Source organism: Belonocnema kinseyi, chromosome 9 (genome assembly GCF_010883055.1).
Source record: "Belonocnema kinseyi isolate 2016_QV_RU_SX_M_011 chromosome 9, B_treatae_v1, whole genome shotgun sequence".
Classification (NCBI taxonomy): domain Eukaryota; kingdom Metazoa; phylum Arthropoda; class Insecta; order Hymenoptera; family Cynipidae; genus Belonocnema; species Belonocnema kinseyi.
The window spans coordinates 80,493,190-80,506,276 of NC_046665.1; positions in this window are offsets into that span (position 1 = coordinate 80,493,190).

Sequence of the window (13,087 nt, forward strand, 5' to 3'; positions counted from 1 at the left end):
TACTTCGACCTCTTCTGGTTTGGGTGGGTGTTCGACAGTAACTGGAGGGTCTTGGAAGAGTCGAGATGAGTCAGAGAGAAACTGTTGATTTTCTCTGACCCACCTATCCCTCCGCTCTAGACTTCTCTTAACGTCAGATAGTATCCGTATTCTCTCAACAATATGCTGCCTGATGGTCAGCAGCTTTGACTTGTTAAGTGTGTGATAACGGGTCCGGAGTTCGCGCGCAAACTTTCGAACCTTGGCGGTAAAATTTCTGCCAGATGCGATGTAGTCAATCACACACTGAATGCGGGACGCGTACTGTCTTGCCCAGCCTATCTTTATGGCAAGTGGCAAGTTGATGCATTCGTCTTTTGGTCTTATGATCAGCCGTTAGTTTTGTTTTACAGTTCGCATCGGCCAAAGCTCTCGCTGCATTATACACACAATAATTGATAAGCCCAGAGGTCGGATTCTCCGGAAAAATGTCCACGAAGCTCGTCATTCATTTCAGCCAGATCTTTAGGCTTGAGAGAAACCTTGGTGTTGATGTTTCTCCGGGTCGTAAAGCATCGCTCTTCATCTATTGGATGCCTGCCCGCGGTTGGTCTTAGTGTCGCCTTTCTTTCTCTGTTGCCGGCTTGTTCTAGCTGTGGTAGAGTAGGCGTTCCGCTTACATAGCCCCTTTTTCGGAGTAGTTCAGCATGGTTTCGCAGACGTTGCTGCGAAAAGTGCGATAGCTCCGGGTGTTTCTCGCACCACAGAGCATGCAGCCGTGCCATGTAATTACGTTCAGGGGTCACACTCGCATCGTAGCATTCTAGCAAGTCGTGATTCAGTTGCTCCGTCCACCCAAAGGTCGCGAGATCACGCCGATCCGTCGTATTGAATCCATTTTCATTGGTTCCCCCAGCTCTAGATTGGTCGGCATTGTTGGCCGACCCATTGTCGGGAGCCCTGCGCGTTCTGTTATTTTGAACCGCACTTACTACAACTACGTTTGGTGTTGTCATTGTTGTTCCCACGAGAAGCTAGGGAAAGAGGTTCGTCCATCCTTGTAGAGCCCCGCATGCAAGGATAAGGCTGTGTACTCTGAGAGGTCGCCCAGTATCCCAGAGTCACCGTTCTAGACACCTCACCCAGGTGCCATTCAGCTTTCGGCACGGTTTTCACACCTACGCTTGGGGGTTAATTCCTTCGGGACCACCCCTGGACAATTGTCCGCGACTGCCTATTTATTTTTTAAACCGTATTCAGCAGAAACCCTTGGTCAGTTGGAGGTTATTTGAAATTAACAAAGTTTTCGAAGAGGTCAGTGTAATTCCTGAAGTAAATTTTAACGAGAAATTTAATGGTGACCTTCATTTTGACCTTCTAGTTGACCTTCACGTCTCTTTGAAGGTCAACTTTTTTTTCAAATGGAAATTCCCTTGTTTTACATCTTCAATCGATATAGCGGAAAATTCTACGTTCAGGTACGTACCCAAGCCAATTGTACCATTCAAGGTCAGTTGGAGGTTATTTGAAATTAACAAAGTTTTCTAAGAGGTCAGTGTAATTGCTGAAGTAAATTTCAACGAATAATTCATTGGTGAGCTCTGTATTGATATTGGTTACAGCGATTTGAATATTGAAACTCATAAGGAAATTTTTCATTAAAAGTTCCAGGTGTTCTGGTGAGAGTTCTGTTCCTCCCCGTTCCTGTTTTTCTATACGAATATTACGAATCGAAACTAAATTTACGTATTACGAGTACATACTTACTATCTTTCGCTAAAAGATTATATAGGCGCAAGCTAAACTTTCGGAACGAGAGAGGGTATCTGTATTAATTATGCGTGGTTGGGGAGATCGAGTTTGATCTTATTATCTAGTTCGTTTGCTTTTTAATCACACTTTTCGTAATGGAGAAGGGTTAAATTCTGTCTCAAAATCAACAATTGTAAGAACTGTAAGGCGCTTTATGAATCATGGATCTATCAAGATCCTTCAGAAAACTGATCGGCCAAAATCTGCAGGATCTGATGCCCAAGCATTTTTTGAAAACTCACACCTTAGTTTACGTCGAGCTAGTGATGAGCGTGACGTTGCTCTTGAGATAGTGCGAAACATTTTAAATAGCATTAATTTCCGTCCTTACAAAATTCATCTGGCACAAGAGCTCAATGAAGACGATCCTGATCGTCGGGTTGAATTTTGTGAAATTATGATGGACACAATTGATATAGGTCCTTTTTTCTTGTACAATACAGTATTTTCAGATGAATCTACTTTCACTTTAAAAGGTGAAGTTAACAGGCAAAATTGTAGATATTATCTGACAAAAATCCTGATTGGATGTTGGAGAGTCACACACATTATCCACAAAAGATTAATGTTTGGGCCGGTATCTTGAATGATACATTGATAGTCCCTTTCTTCATCGATGGTATTCTCAATGCCCGTGCATATGCAGAGTTTATCAGAAACCAAATTGTACCAAGAATAAGGGAGATCATAGGCGATCATTTTCAAAATATTTGGGCCCAGGCGGACGGAGCAGCGGCTCATCATGGTAGGGAGGTTCGAGCATATTTGGATACTCAGTTCCCTCAAAGGTGGATTGGAAGAAGGGGTGAAATCGAGTGGTCTGCTAGATCTCTTGTTCTGACGCCTCTCGGCTATTTTCTTTGCAGTTACTTAAAGAGCAAAGTATACTCAACGCAATCGCAAAACTTAGACGAATTGCAGAATCGAATTCTGCAACAGGATACTTTGATTGATAGGGAGATAATTCGTAATGCTGTGATTCATTTTTACAATCGCATAGCTTTTTGTCAAGAAGCTCAAGGTTTTCAGTTGAAACATCTTCACTGAAGTGTGAAAGGCAACGGGACTCACGCTAATCAAGCACCCCAAAGGGAACAGAATTTACTACGTCCATGTCGTTGTTCCTGCGTAATGCTAAACGTAAATGTAAGCTGCTTGGAAAAAACCTTGAAAAAACCTTGAAGATCATCACCAAGATCAATACAGAGCTCACCAATGAATTTCTCGTTGAAATTTACTTCAGGAATTGCACTGACCTCTTGGAAAACTTCGTTAATTTCAAATAACCTCTGACTGACCTTGAACTTTACAATTGACCTATGACTTGGGTACCTACCGAAATGTAGAATTTTTCGCTCTATCGATTGCAGATGTAATAAGGGGGTTTCCATTACAAAAAAAAACAAAGTTGCCCTTCAAAAAGCCATGAAGGTCAACTTCAATGTCAAAATAAAGGTGACCATTGAATTCCTCGTTGAAATTTACTTCAGGAATGACCTTCACTTGTATGAAAAATATTTTACCTGAGGAAATATCCAACCGTCCCGGGACTTCTTAGACACCCTGTATATACTGGGCCAGTACTGCCTGGTAATTCTCCGCAGCACTGGCATGCAGTACTGGCGCGTTATTTCACACCAGTACTGGTTCTGTACTGGCAAACTTTTGGCGTACCAAAATGCCAGAATTAACTTTAAAAATGATAAAAAATCATTTAATTATTTTTAGGACGTATTTAACCTTATCCATTTATCAACATACGACTGAATTTCGTCCGAATATTATTTGTTTTTACAAAAATTTCAATTTCATTTATATTTTTTCTTTAATTTTAACACCCACTATTGCTATAATCTAACACATCAGTACATCACAAAATATCAAACATATTTGGAGACTGTCTTATTTAAACTTTTCGATTAGTCGAAAATTCTAAAGGATGAAGCTTTTTTATAAATTAAAAAAAAGTTGTATAAGTTTTAGAAATGTTTGTCAAATTTTCTGGTACACGTTCAATTCAAAAACTGTTAATTAAGGTATAAAATACAGTTAAACATTCAAAAGTCACAAAGGTCGAAACAAAATGTTTTCCTGCTCTTGGTAAACTCCTGGTCATTTCTCGGTTCTCCCATTTTCCCGCCAAGTAGCTACCCTGTTTTAAAATTATCGACTTCAGGGTAACAAAAAGAAAAAGGTCAGAAAAAATCAATTTTTCTTATCATTTTTTGCTTCTGTGAACATCAAAGTTACACTTTGTATGTGTTTCATTTTGAGTTATTTAAAAATATGAAGAGCGAATATTTTAAATTAAATTTTTTTCACAAATTCAATAACAATAACAAAATAAAAAAAGTATTAAATCAAATTACAATAACATTTTAATAGGTATAATTAACTTTTCTTATTTCTTTTAGTTGCATGAAATTATAAATTTTGAATATATAACATGTTACTTTTTTGTTTAAAATAGAATGAAATACATAATATTTCTATGTCTAATAATACTGGGTTGAAGTATTTTGCACTAATATTTGACCAGAAATATTGTGGACAAAGTCCAAAAATAAACAATTTTCCTAGGCTTATTTTAAAGGTTAATTTTCATGCATTTAATCAACGTTTTGAAAAAACTGAGCTGATTCTTCGAACAAATAGGTTCAATTTTATTTAAAATCGCTCATGAATCCATTGTTTTTTATATCGCACGCACTATAAATGTTTGTCTTGGCATGTTTGAAATTTTAATGAAGTAGTGAGCATTTCAAGACATTTTCCATTAAAAATTATCCTAGAATGATCCCCTTTCTAAAATAATATACTGATCCTCATAAAAGAATGTTCGTATTGTAACCCTTTCTAGTGAAAAAAATTAATTATTTAAACTGATGATTAGGAAACCTAGAAAGCAAAAATCCATTCTAAACTGGTAAATCTGAAAACTTGTCGGAATTCTAAAAACGAAAATTCGCTAGACACCCTGGATCCCATCAACCCTCATCTTATCCCTTTATTTTACCGTTCAAACTTCAAGCTTCAGGTAGTAGTTAAAAATATATAAATCCTATATTTCAATTATCTTGTCCCAATATTGAACAACTTGACAATAGTCCTGAAAGAGATTCGTTAGTGGCTCATAAATTGCACCAACTTCATAATTGCAAAGACTAAACCATAGTCTAGACCGCGTTAAATGTGGAAATCCCCGTTCCTTGTATCCATGTCCACAGGTCGCATGCAAAAAAAGACCATTGTTGGATGGTACGAGTACCTATTATTCCACTATCTCTTTTAGTTTTTTTAAACTCATAAACAAATTGTCTTTCCCATTTTGAAAAAGCTCTAATTTGTTGAATATGTTTTGTTTTTCTATTTTTTGAACATTTAAAAAATTTTTTAAACTATATAACTTTTATAATTTTCATCCAAATTAACTTTTTCGTTCACATAATTTGCAATTATTGTATCCATCTGTAAGAATCTTTGACCAAAATTTATAACATAAAATTTTTTTTCAAATGGTTAAAATGCTTTACATTTTTTCAATTTTGGTTGGAAACATCTGGGTAACGAATTTAACCTTCATTTTCCTGGAATTCCTTATGGAAGAATGATCCTAATCACTTTTAGTGTTATTATAAGAAATTCAAATATCATAAACAGGAAATTCTATAATAGAAACAACGGAAGGGAAGTGTTATTGTATAACTTTGCAGAAAATTTTTTTATTTGAAAAATTTTGTGATTATATTACTATAATATATATTATTTTTTATTTTTAAGAAACTATTAAATTCAAAAATAAAATGGATGATTCTTTTCGTACCGATTTTATTATTTAATTTAATAGATTTCCAAAAATAATAAACAATATCCAAATGTACTTTTGGTGAAAAATCATTTTTTGCCAAGATATTAAAAAAGAAAGATTCGTTCAATGCAATTGGTATTATTGCTAGGCCCTTGGAATGAAGGCATCTTGCTATGTGACGTCACGACTAGCGGCTACGGCTTACGGCAATGTTACAATAGACAGCGGGACTTACGGCGCGTACTTACAACTGTTACAGTGGTTATATTTCAGGTGAGAGGTTAGGAAGGGGTGATAAAAAAAGTTGGATTTAACATATCATTTATAATTACTCATGCTTAATAATGGGGTTTCAAAACAATCCAAAAGATTTCCAAGGGATTGGCAAAGAAAAAAACTAAAAATTTTTAATTTGCAGTGCAGCTACTTTTTTTTGAAAAGGCGATAACTTTTTGGATTTTATCGTCCAAACGATAAAAATTGAGTTCCAAACGTTTCCAAATGATTTCCAAAACGATTCAAGAAAAAATTTTTGGAAAACATTAAAAGTGCAGTGCAAGTGTGATGTTAGCGTTCCATTTTTGAAAGGGCGACAACTTTTTGGATTTTATCTTCCAAACGATAAAAATAGGTTTTCAAACAATTCCAAACGATTTTCAAACGATTCCAAATAAAAAAACATAATTACAAAAAGATGAAGTGCTCCCAGTGGGCACAAAGTTTGGCGACATCGTTACGACATCTTTACGACAGCTTTAAGACATCCTATGTCCATGTCGTTAAGATGTCTTTACGATATCCTAAACAAATCGTATGATCTAACGATGTCTTTACGATATCGCAAAGACACCGAAATGACATGGGCATAGGATGTCGTAAAGATGTCGTAAAAATGTCGTAACGACGTCGCAAAGACGTCGCCAAATTTTGTGCCCTACTGGGCTATCTTCACGGACGTAGCACTGGCCGATGCACGTCGAATTTCGTTCGCCTTGCACAGAAATGATCTTTGTCTTCGATATTTCATGGAATTTTTTGTATTTTTGATCTGTGAATTATAAATTATTAGAAAGGACGGCATTCTACTATATAGATATTTAAAGGTAAGTTCATTTTCTTATAAAATTCTGACACTTTTTTGGGTTTCACAGCTACCCAGGAAACAAAAATCCATTCACTTGTATTTGAATGGGTTTTTAGGTATTCTGAATTGCGTATCTGTCACTGGAATTTCAAATAGCCGCCCATAGGTTAGAGTGAGTTTTCAATGAGAAATCGACTTTTTTAATCGGCCACATAATTTTTTTCTCGGACCCATTCAGTAGCGATTATGAATCAGCATTAACCGATAAAGGAACGATAATTAACATAGAAAATTAATAATTTAAATAAAACAAATATAATTTAAATATTTAAAACTACTCATTAAAAAATAGTTCAATGGCCACCTTTAAGAAAATCCTGGCATACATGTAGTCTATTTTTATTTACAGACCATTTATTTTCAGGTATTTTAATTGATTTTGCTGAACATTTTTTGTTGTTGAGATATTTGCATCACACCACATCAGAATGTTAAACATTTATTTTTTATTCCACATTTACCATATATGAATCTTAAATTTACAAAAACTAACACTCACGTTTTATCTTATCGAAATTGCCTTTACCAAAAATGCGGGTATTGAAATTCTAAACATTTTGATGTTTGTGATGCAAATGGATATATGCGAATTGCGGTGTTTGTTTCTAACACGTGCAGTCCCTGCAGCCATTAGCATGTGTACTGAATAAGTTGAATGTCACTGACGCTTAATTCAGTGTAAATCTTATAATTCCAGTACAGGATAATTTAATCAAAAACTACTTTAAAAAGAGAATTACAACTAAATAATCATTGAATTTATGAATAAATTGTTGCATCAATTATAATGTATTACAATATCATTTAATTTGAATTTATGTAATTTTTATTAATCAGCATTGTGCTATTCAAACTTATTATCTCATACGTCTCATTCGAAACAATTCTTTAAAATTTTAATCTGCATAGTCCACTCAGTTGAACACAGCCTGAGGTGACCTACAATTGGCAGATTCACGCTTATTGAAAATTACTATGTGCGCATCGTATTTTTACAATTTTTCATATTGAATTTCAACCCTTTCATATGCAAATTACCAAATCGTAGAATGCTCATAGGAATTATTTCAGGTTAGTCAGTCTCATTCAACTCTATTCACTCAGCATTTTGACGAATGTGGAATGGCAGATTTAAAGCACCGCGCACAGGTGACCGATTAAAAATGTGGCCAACCGATTGCATTTTTATCCTTTTAATCTGCAAATGACAGATACGCAATTCAAAGCGACTCGCTTTCTATCGGTTCTTTTTTCCTGGGTAGATACTCAAAAAATTGACAACTAACCTATAATTTATTGTTCACTTTGCGGGGTTTTATCAAATCTTGGTTAGATTTCTACCATCTCAGAGGAAATCCATTTGTTGCAAAATATTATTATAATATTGCAATTCTGAAACTTTCCTGGGTATGTATTGAAAATGAGACGCATAAAGGTATTTGAGTCAAGCTCTAAAATTGGTTGATTATGATTACATCATTTATACAGAAGTCCGATTTCAAAATAACATGACATTTTCATCTCACATTTTGAAAAATTTAATGTAAAACATTTAAAAAAATTAAATTATACTGTTTTCCGACTTTACACTTTTTCTCTCTATTCCCTTCTTTAACCCCTTTTTTAAATTAATTCCTCTTTTTCTCGTTTTTTTTGCTTGAATTCGTACTGAATTAATAACGCTCAATGAGAAAGTACAACTAGTTTTCGTTGAAGATTAATAAAACTTCAGTTTGTGGTTGAAAATTTATCTTTTTTAGTCGAAAATTGATGTATTTCATTAAAAATTCTACTGTTTTATTAGAAAATTAATCTTTATGATTATTCTTATTTTTTTGGTTTAAAAATAAAATATTTGGTTAAAATTTTTTTTTTAAATTGAAGATTCCACATTTTAGTTGAAAATTATTTTTTTTAATTAAAAATTTATTTATTTGATTGAAAATAAAACTATTTTCATGAAAAATATATTTTTTTGTATTGCAAATTGGTTTTTTGGTTGATAATTGATGTTTTGTTTAAAAATGAGTCTACTGTGTTGATTAATCTCTTTTTTCGATGAAAATTAATCTTGATTATTTTTTTCATCGTTTTTAGTCGAAAAGTCAATTATTTAGTTAAAAATGAATTTTTTTAAGTGAAGATTTATCTTTTTTTTTAAACATTTATCTTTTTGGCTAAAACCTTAACTTTTTTTAAAAATTATTATTATTTTTTTAATTGACAATGTAATTATTCAACTTTTTCCTGAAAACTCATCTATTTTTGTTAAAATTTGAAGTATTTGGTGGAAAATTTATGTATTTTGTTGATAATTAATATTCTTATATAAAAACTTATGTTTTTCATCAAAAACTAATTTCTTGGGCTAAAGAGTTAAATTTTTGTTAAAAAGTTGCCTTTTTTATCAAAAATTGTTTTCCCTATTCAAAAGTTGCCTATTTCATTCATCAAAAAAAAAAAAATTAGTGGAAAATTTCTGATTGAAAATTCAAATATTTGGTAGAAGATATGCCTTTTTCCTTTGAAAATTTAACAGGTTTAAAATTTTTTTTCAATATTCAAAAAAAAATTCTAGTTTGAAAATTCAACAATTTTGTCGAAGTAATATTTTTTCGTTCAAAATTCATGCTTTTTAATTTAAAAATGTAATATATTTTTGGTTCAGAATTCACCTCTGTTGGTTGAAAAATTATTTCATTTGCTGAAAGTTCAACTATTTTGATGAAAGTTTGCCTTCTTATCTTGAAAATCATAATTTGTTGGAATTTTTTCTATATTGACTGAAAAATCTCGCATAGTTGTAAATTGGTATCTTTTGTAGTTTAAAATTTGATTTAAAAGGAACTTTTGTTTTAATTCAACGTTTTTGTAGAAAATTATTCTTTTCTTGAGGTTGAAAATTCATCTTTTTGGTAGAAATTTAATCTTTGTTGGTTACAAAGTCAACTATTTAGTTGAAAATTATTCATATACAAGCATTTTGTTGAAAACTTAACTTTTTTTTTAAAAGTAACTTTAAAATATATGTCGATTTGAACATTATATAAATAAAAGAAAAGGGACTATTGAAAGTTTATCTTGTCATAAATATTTATAATTAAAATAAACAAATAAATATACTGCTGATTTAAAATATTTAGCAGCAGATAAACCTTTCTTATTGCATTTTGTTTAATTATTTTAGATTAGTATAAAATGGCCTTAAGTCTTTGTCTCATTAGAAGAAAAATGTTCCTTTTATAAAATATCGTATAAGATCCCCTCCTCACTAAGTGAGTTACGCCTACCCCGAAAGGGAAATGGCTTAATAGTATAATAATGCAAAAGTCCCTTTATTTAAAAAATCTAAATAATAATGGAAATTAATTTTTCAGATTGAAAACAGGAAAACTTGACAGAAATTAAAATGGTCCCTGATCAGTGGGATTACTATTAAGGCCACCGTTTATCGTGAAACTTCAACTTTTCAATTTTTCTGGAAAGTGCCTAAAGAAATTTTGGAAACCACATCCGACAACCTTCAACTGTACATAGCTATGTATATTTAAAAATAAATTTATTCTGAAAATAAAAAAAATCTGAACCTTTTTATTTGAATTATAATCTAGGCTTAATTTAGGGATGAAGGGACTGCTTTTAAATTTTAATAGTAGCTTAATTTAAGCCCGTTTTCTGGCTATCTGCTAAATTTTAGCCTAAAGAGAAGCTTCATTCAAACCCAGATTCTGGCTAGGGGCTAACTTTTAGTCCGTGCAGCAACTTCATTTAAGAATACATTTAGGCTTGTGACTTATTTTTAGTCTATTATTGGGCTAACTTCTAGTTCTATATGCGGCGGGGTTTAAGGTTTTAATCCTAGGCTAGTTTTTAACAGGACAGGTCTTCTTTATATTACACCTTGAAACAAGCCCAGTCTTAGGCTTAAATCAAGACTTATTTTTTTCTGTGAAATATATAAAGCAAATAAAGAGGAGAGAGACCCTAGTGGGCGCAAAACTATGAAAATCCCAATAACGTCCTTGGGACGTTCCTAGGACGTCTATGTCAGGCCAATCAACGTCTCTAAGACGTTCAATGTCATAAAGATGACCTAAAGACGTCTTAAAGACATGGACGTTCTCGGGACATCTTTCGTACTGACATAATACGTTTTAAGAGCATCGCTAGGATGACCAATAGACATGTTATGAAAGACGGCCTAGGGATGTCCCAAAGGTTTACGATTTGTAAAGATTGGAGAGGCAGAGAGGAAAAGAAGAGAGGAGAGAGATAGAAGATACGTAGAGCTAGAATTTGAATATGTATATTACTTCCCAGACAACAATCCGTGCGCGCATGTCACGCGCACGTTGATGCGCGCATTACATGCATGCCAAAATTCACCATGTTCGCCCATTGCGCGTCTCATGTGCCGGCTCTAGTTTTGTGAAAATCACGAAGTACTACAAGGAGACCGCACGCCATGTATTTCGACTGGCGCCAGCTCGCGATCGCCTGTCCTCGGAGTTTTATGTCTTCCCAGATTAAAGCGCCCCTTCAGTGAAAATATAGAATTATAAATTGTCGTCTGCTTTGGAGTATCGAGTGACTTTATAGGTTAAGTTTGGTTATGTCAAGTGTCAGTTGCTGTTACGAACGCAATGATAATGCTTGTATTATTTCTACAATTATATGAGTAATGCTAATAAAACAAGAGGAGGAATATAAAAACAATAGAACGCAAGTATTGATATTGACCATTTCGCGTCTGATACCTCTCTCTTTCTGTGCCCTACTACCCGAATCACAGCCCTTACAAAAACAACGCGACATTATTGTATCACTCATTATATAGGTTTTTAGCACTGTCACTTTGCACAACAATTTTTTTCCTCTAAACAAAAACAGTCTGCAATTGCACAACGGCATTAATAGGTTATATTTATACCGGTACCAAGTTTACATCACATGTTCTCGTAGTTCCTAGGCTTTTTGCACGTAGCGCTATCATCTGGGAAGGCATGGCAATTTGAAGACAGTCGATCGCGATTGTGGGCTTTTTTCCACTATCCTCACTATAGGCGTGCTATTTTGTTAATAAATTCCGATACATTCATTTAATTCAACCTTCTTATTTACCTCCTTTAATATAAATAAATAATTTTAGGATAGTCTGCCTACGCGCACCGAGTGTTTGCTTCATAGACGCACGCGCGTGCCTCGCATGGCGTGCGTCGCATATGCGTCATCATGGATGGCGCATCTGAGTGCTGATCGGCACGCACGCCGTGCGGATTAATCCGCCCACATGCCTCCACAGTGCGCACCAATTGTTATCTGGGTTGTGTCGAGAGTTTCTAGTTCTAAGGTTTGCAGGTTTATGGTTTATGGATCAAAGAAGTATAGAGGAAGAGAGATGAGATGTGGAATGGTATAAGGGGACAAAGGAGGGGGAGAAAGGATATTTAAATCTAGGATTTGAACATGTACGATACAGCTGCCTAGAGTTTGTAGTTCTAAGATTTTCTAGGCTAATGGTTTGTGGGTCAAAGAAGTATAGCACAAGACAGACCGGGCGGAAAAGGTGAGGGAGGGAGAGTGGGGAAATGATGATCTAGGATTTAAATATCTATGGTATTCATGCCTAAAAGTCTTTAGTTATAGGATTTGAACATTTGTTGTTTATGGAGATCAAAGACATATATAGGAAGAAAAATGGGCTGGGAAAGGAGGGAGTGGAGATAATTTTTAGGGGGTTTAGAATTTTAACATGCAGTGTGTTTGCAGTGTGGTTGGTGGAATTCAAAGTGTTAAGAGTGAGTAGAGTTAGGAAGGTGTATTGGGAGAGAATGAGGGGAAATTTTTAGGTTAAGGGGGTTGTAGGTTTGGGGTTTGTGGGTTTATGGGACTGTTGTTTGTTGACTTTTTAATTTCGAGAATGAGCATTATTTGGATTGGAGCTGTATCATGTTTTTGCACATGGAAAAATCTATTTCCCACCATTTTTTTGCGATTGACGGAAAATCCCGACGTGCTCGAGATAAATGCTCAATGGATTTGAATTCAGCGGCCAAAAATACATATACGGTACGTTGGTTTGTTCTGGTCAATTTTTTTGTTTTGATTTGTGGTTCTGTTTAGTTAGCAAAAAGAGAATCACACGTGACGACTTTGTGAGGCTCTTTACTCGTAGTGATTGCTAGAGAGATTGATCAGCAACCTAGGTCGGAGCGGTGTTACGGGATGAACGTATTACTCACATGAGTAAGAAGAGAATTCTAGATCATCTAAAAAAAACATATACCTCCTTCCGCACATTACTCATATCATTACCAAGTCAGTTATGCCTACCTCGAAATAAT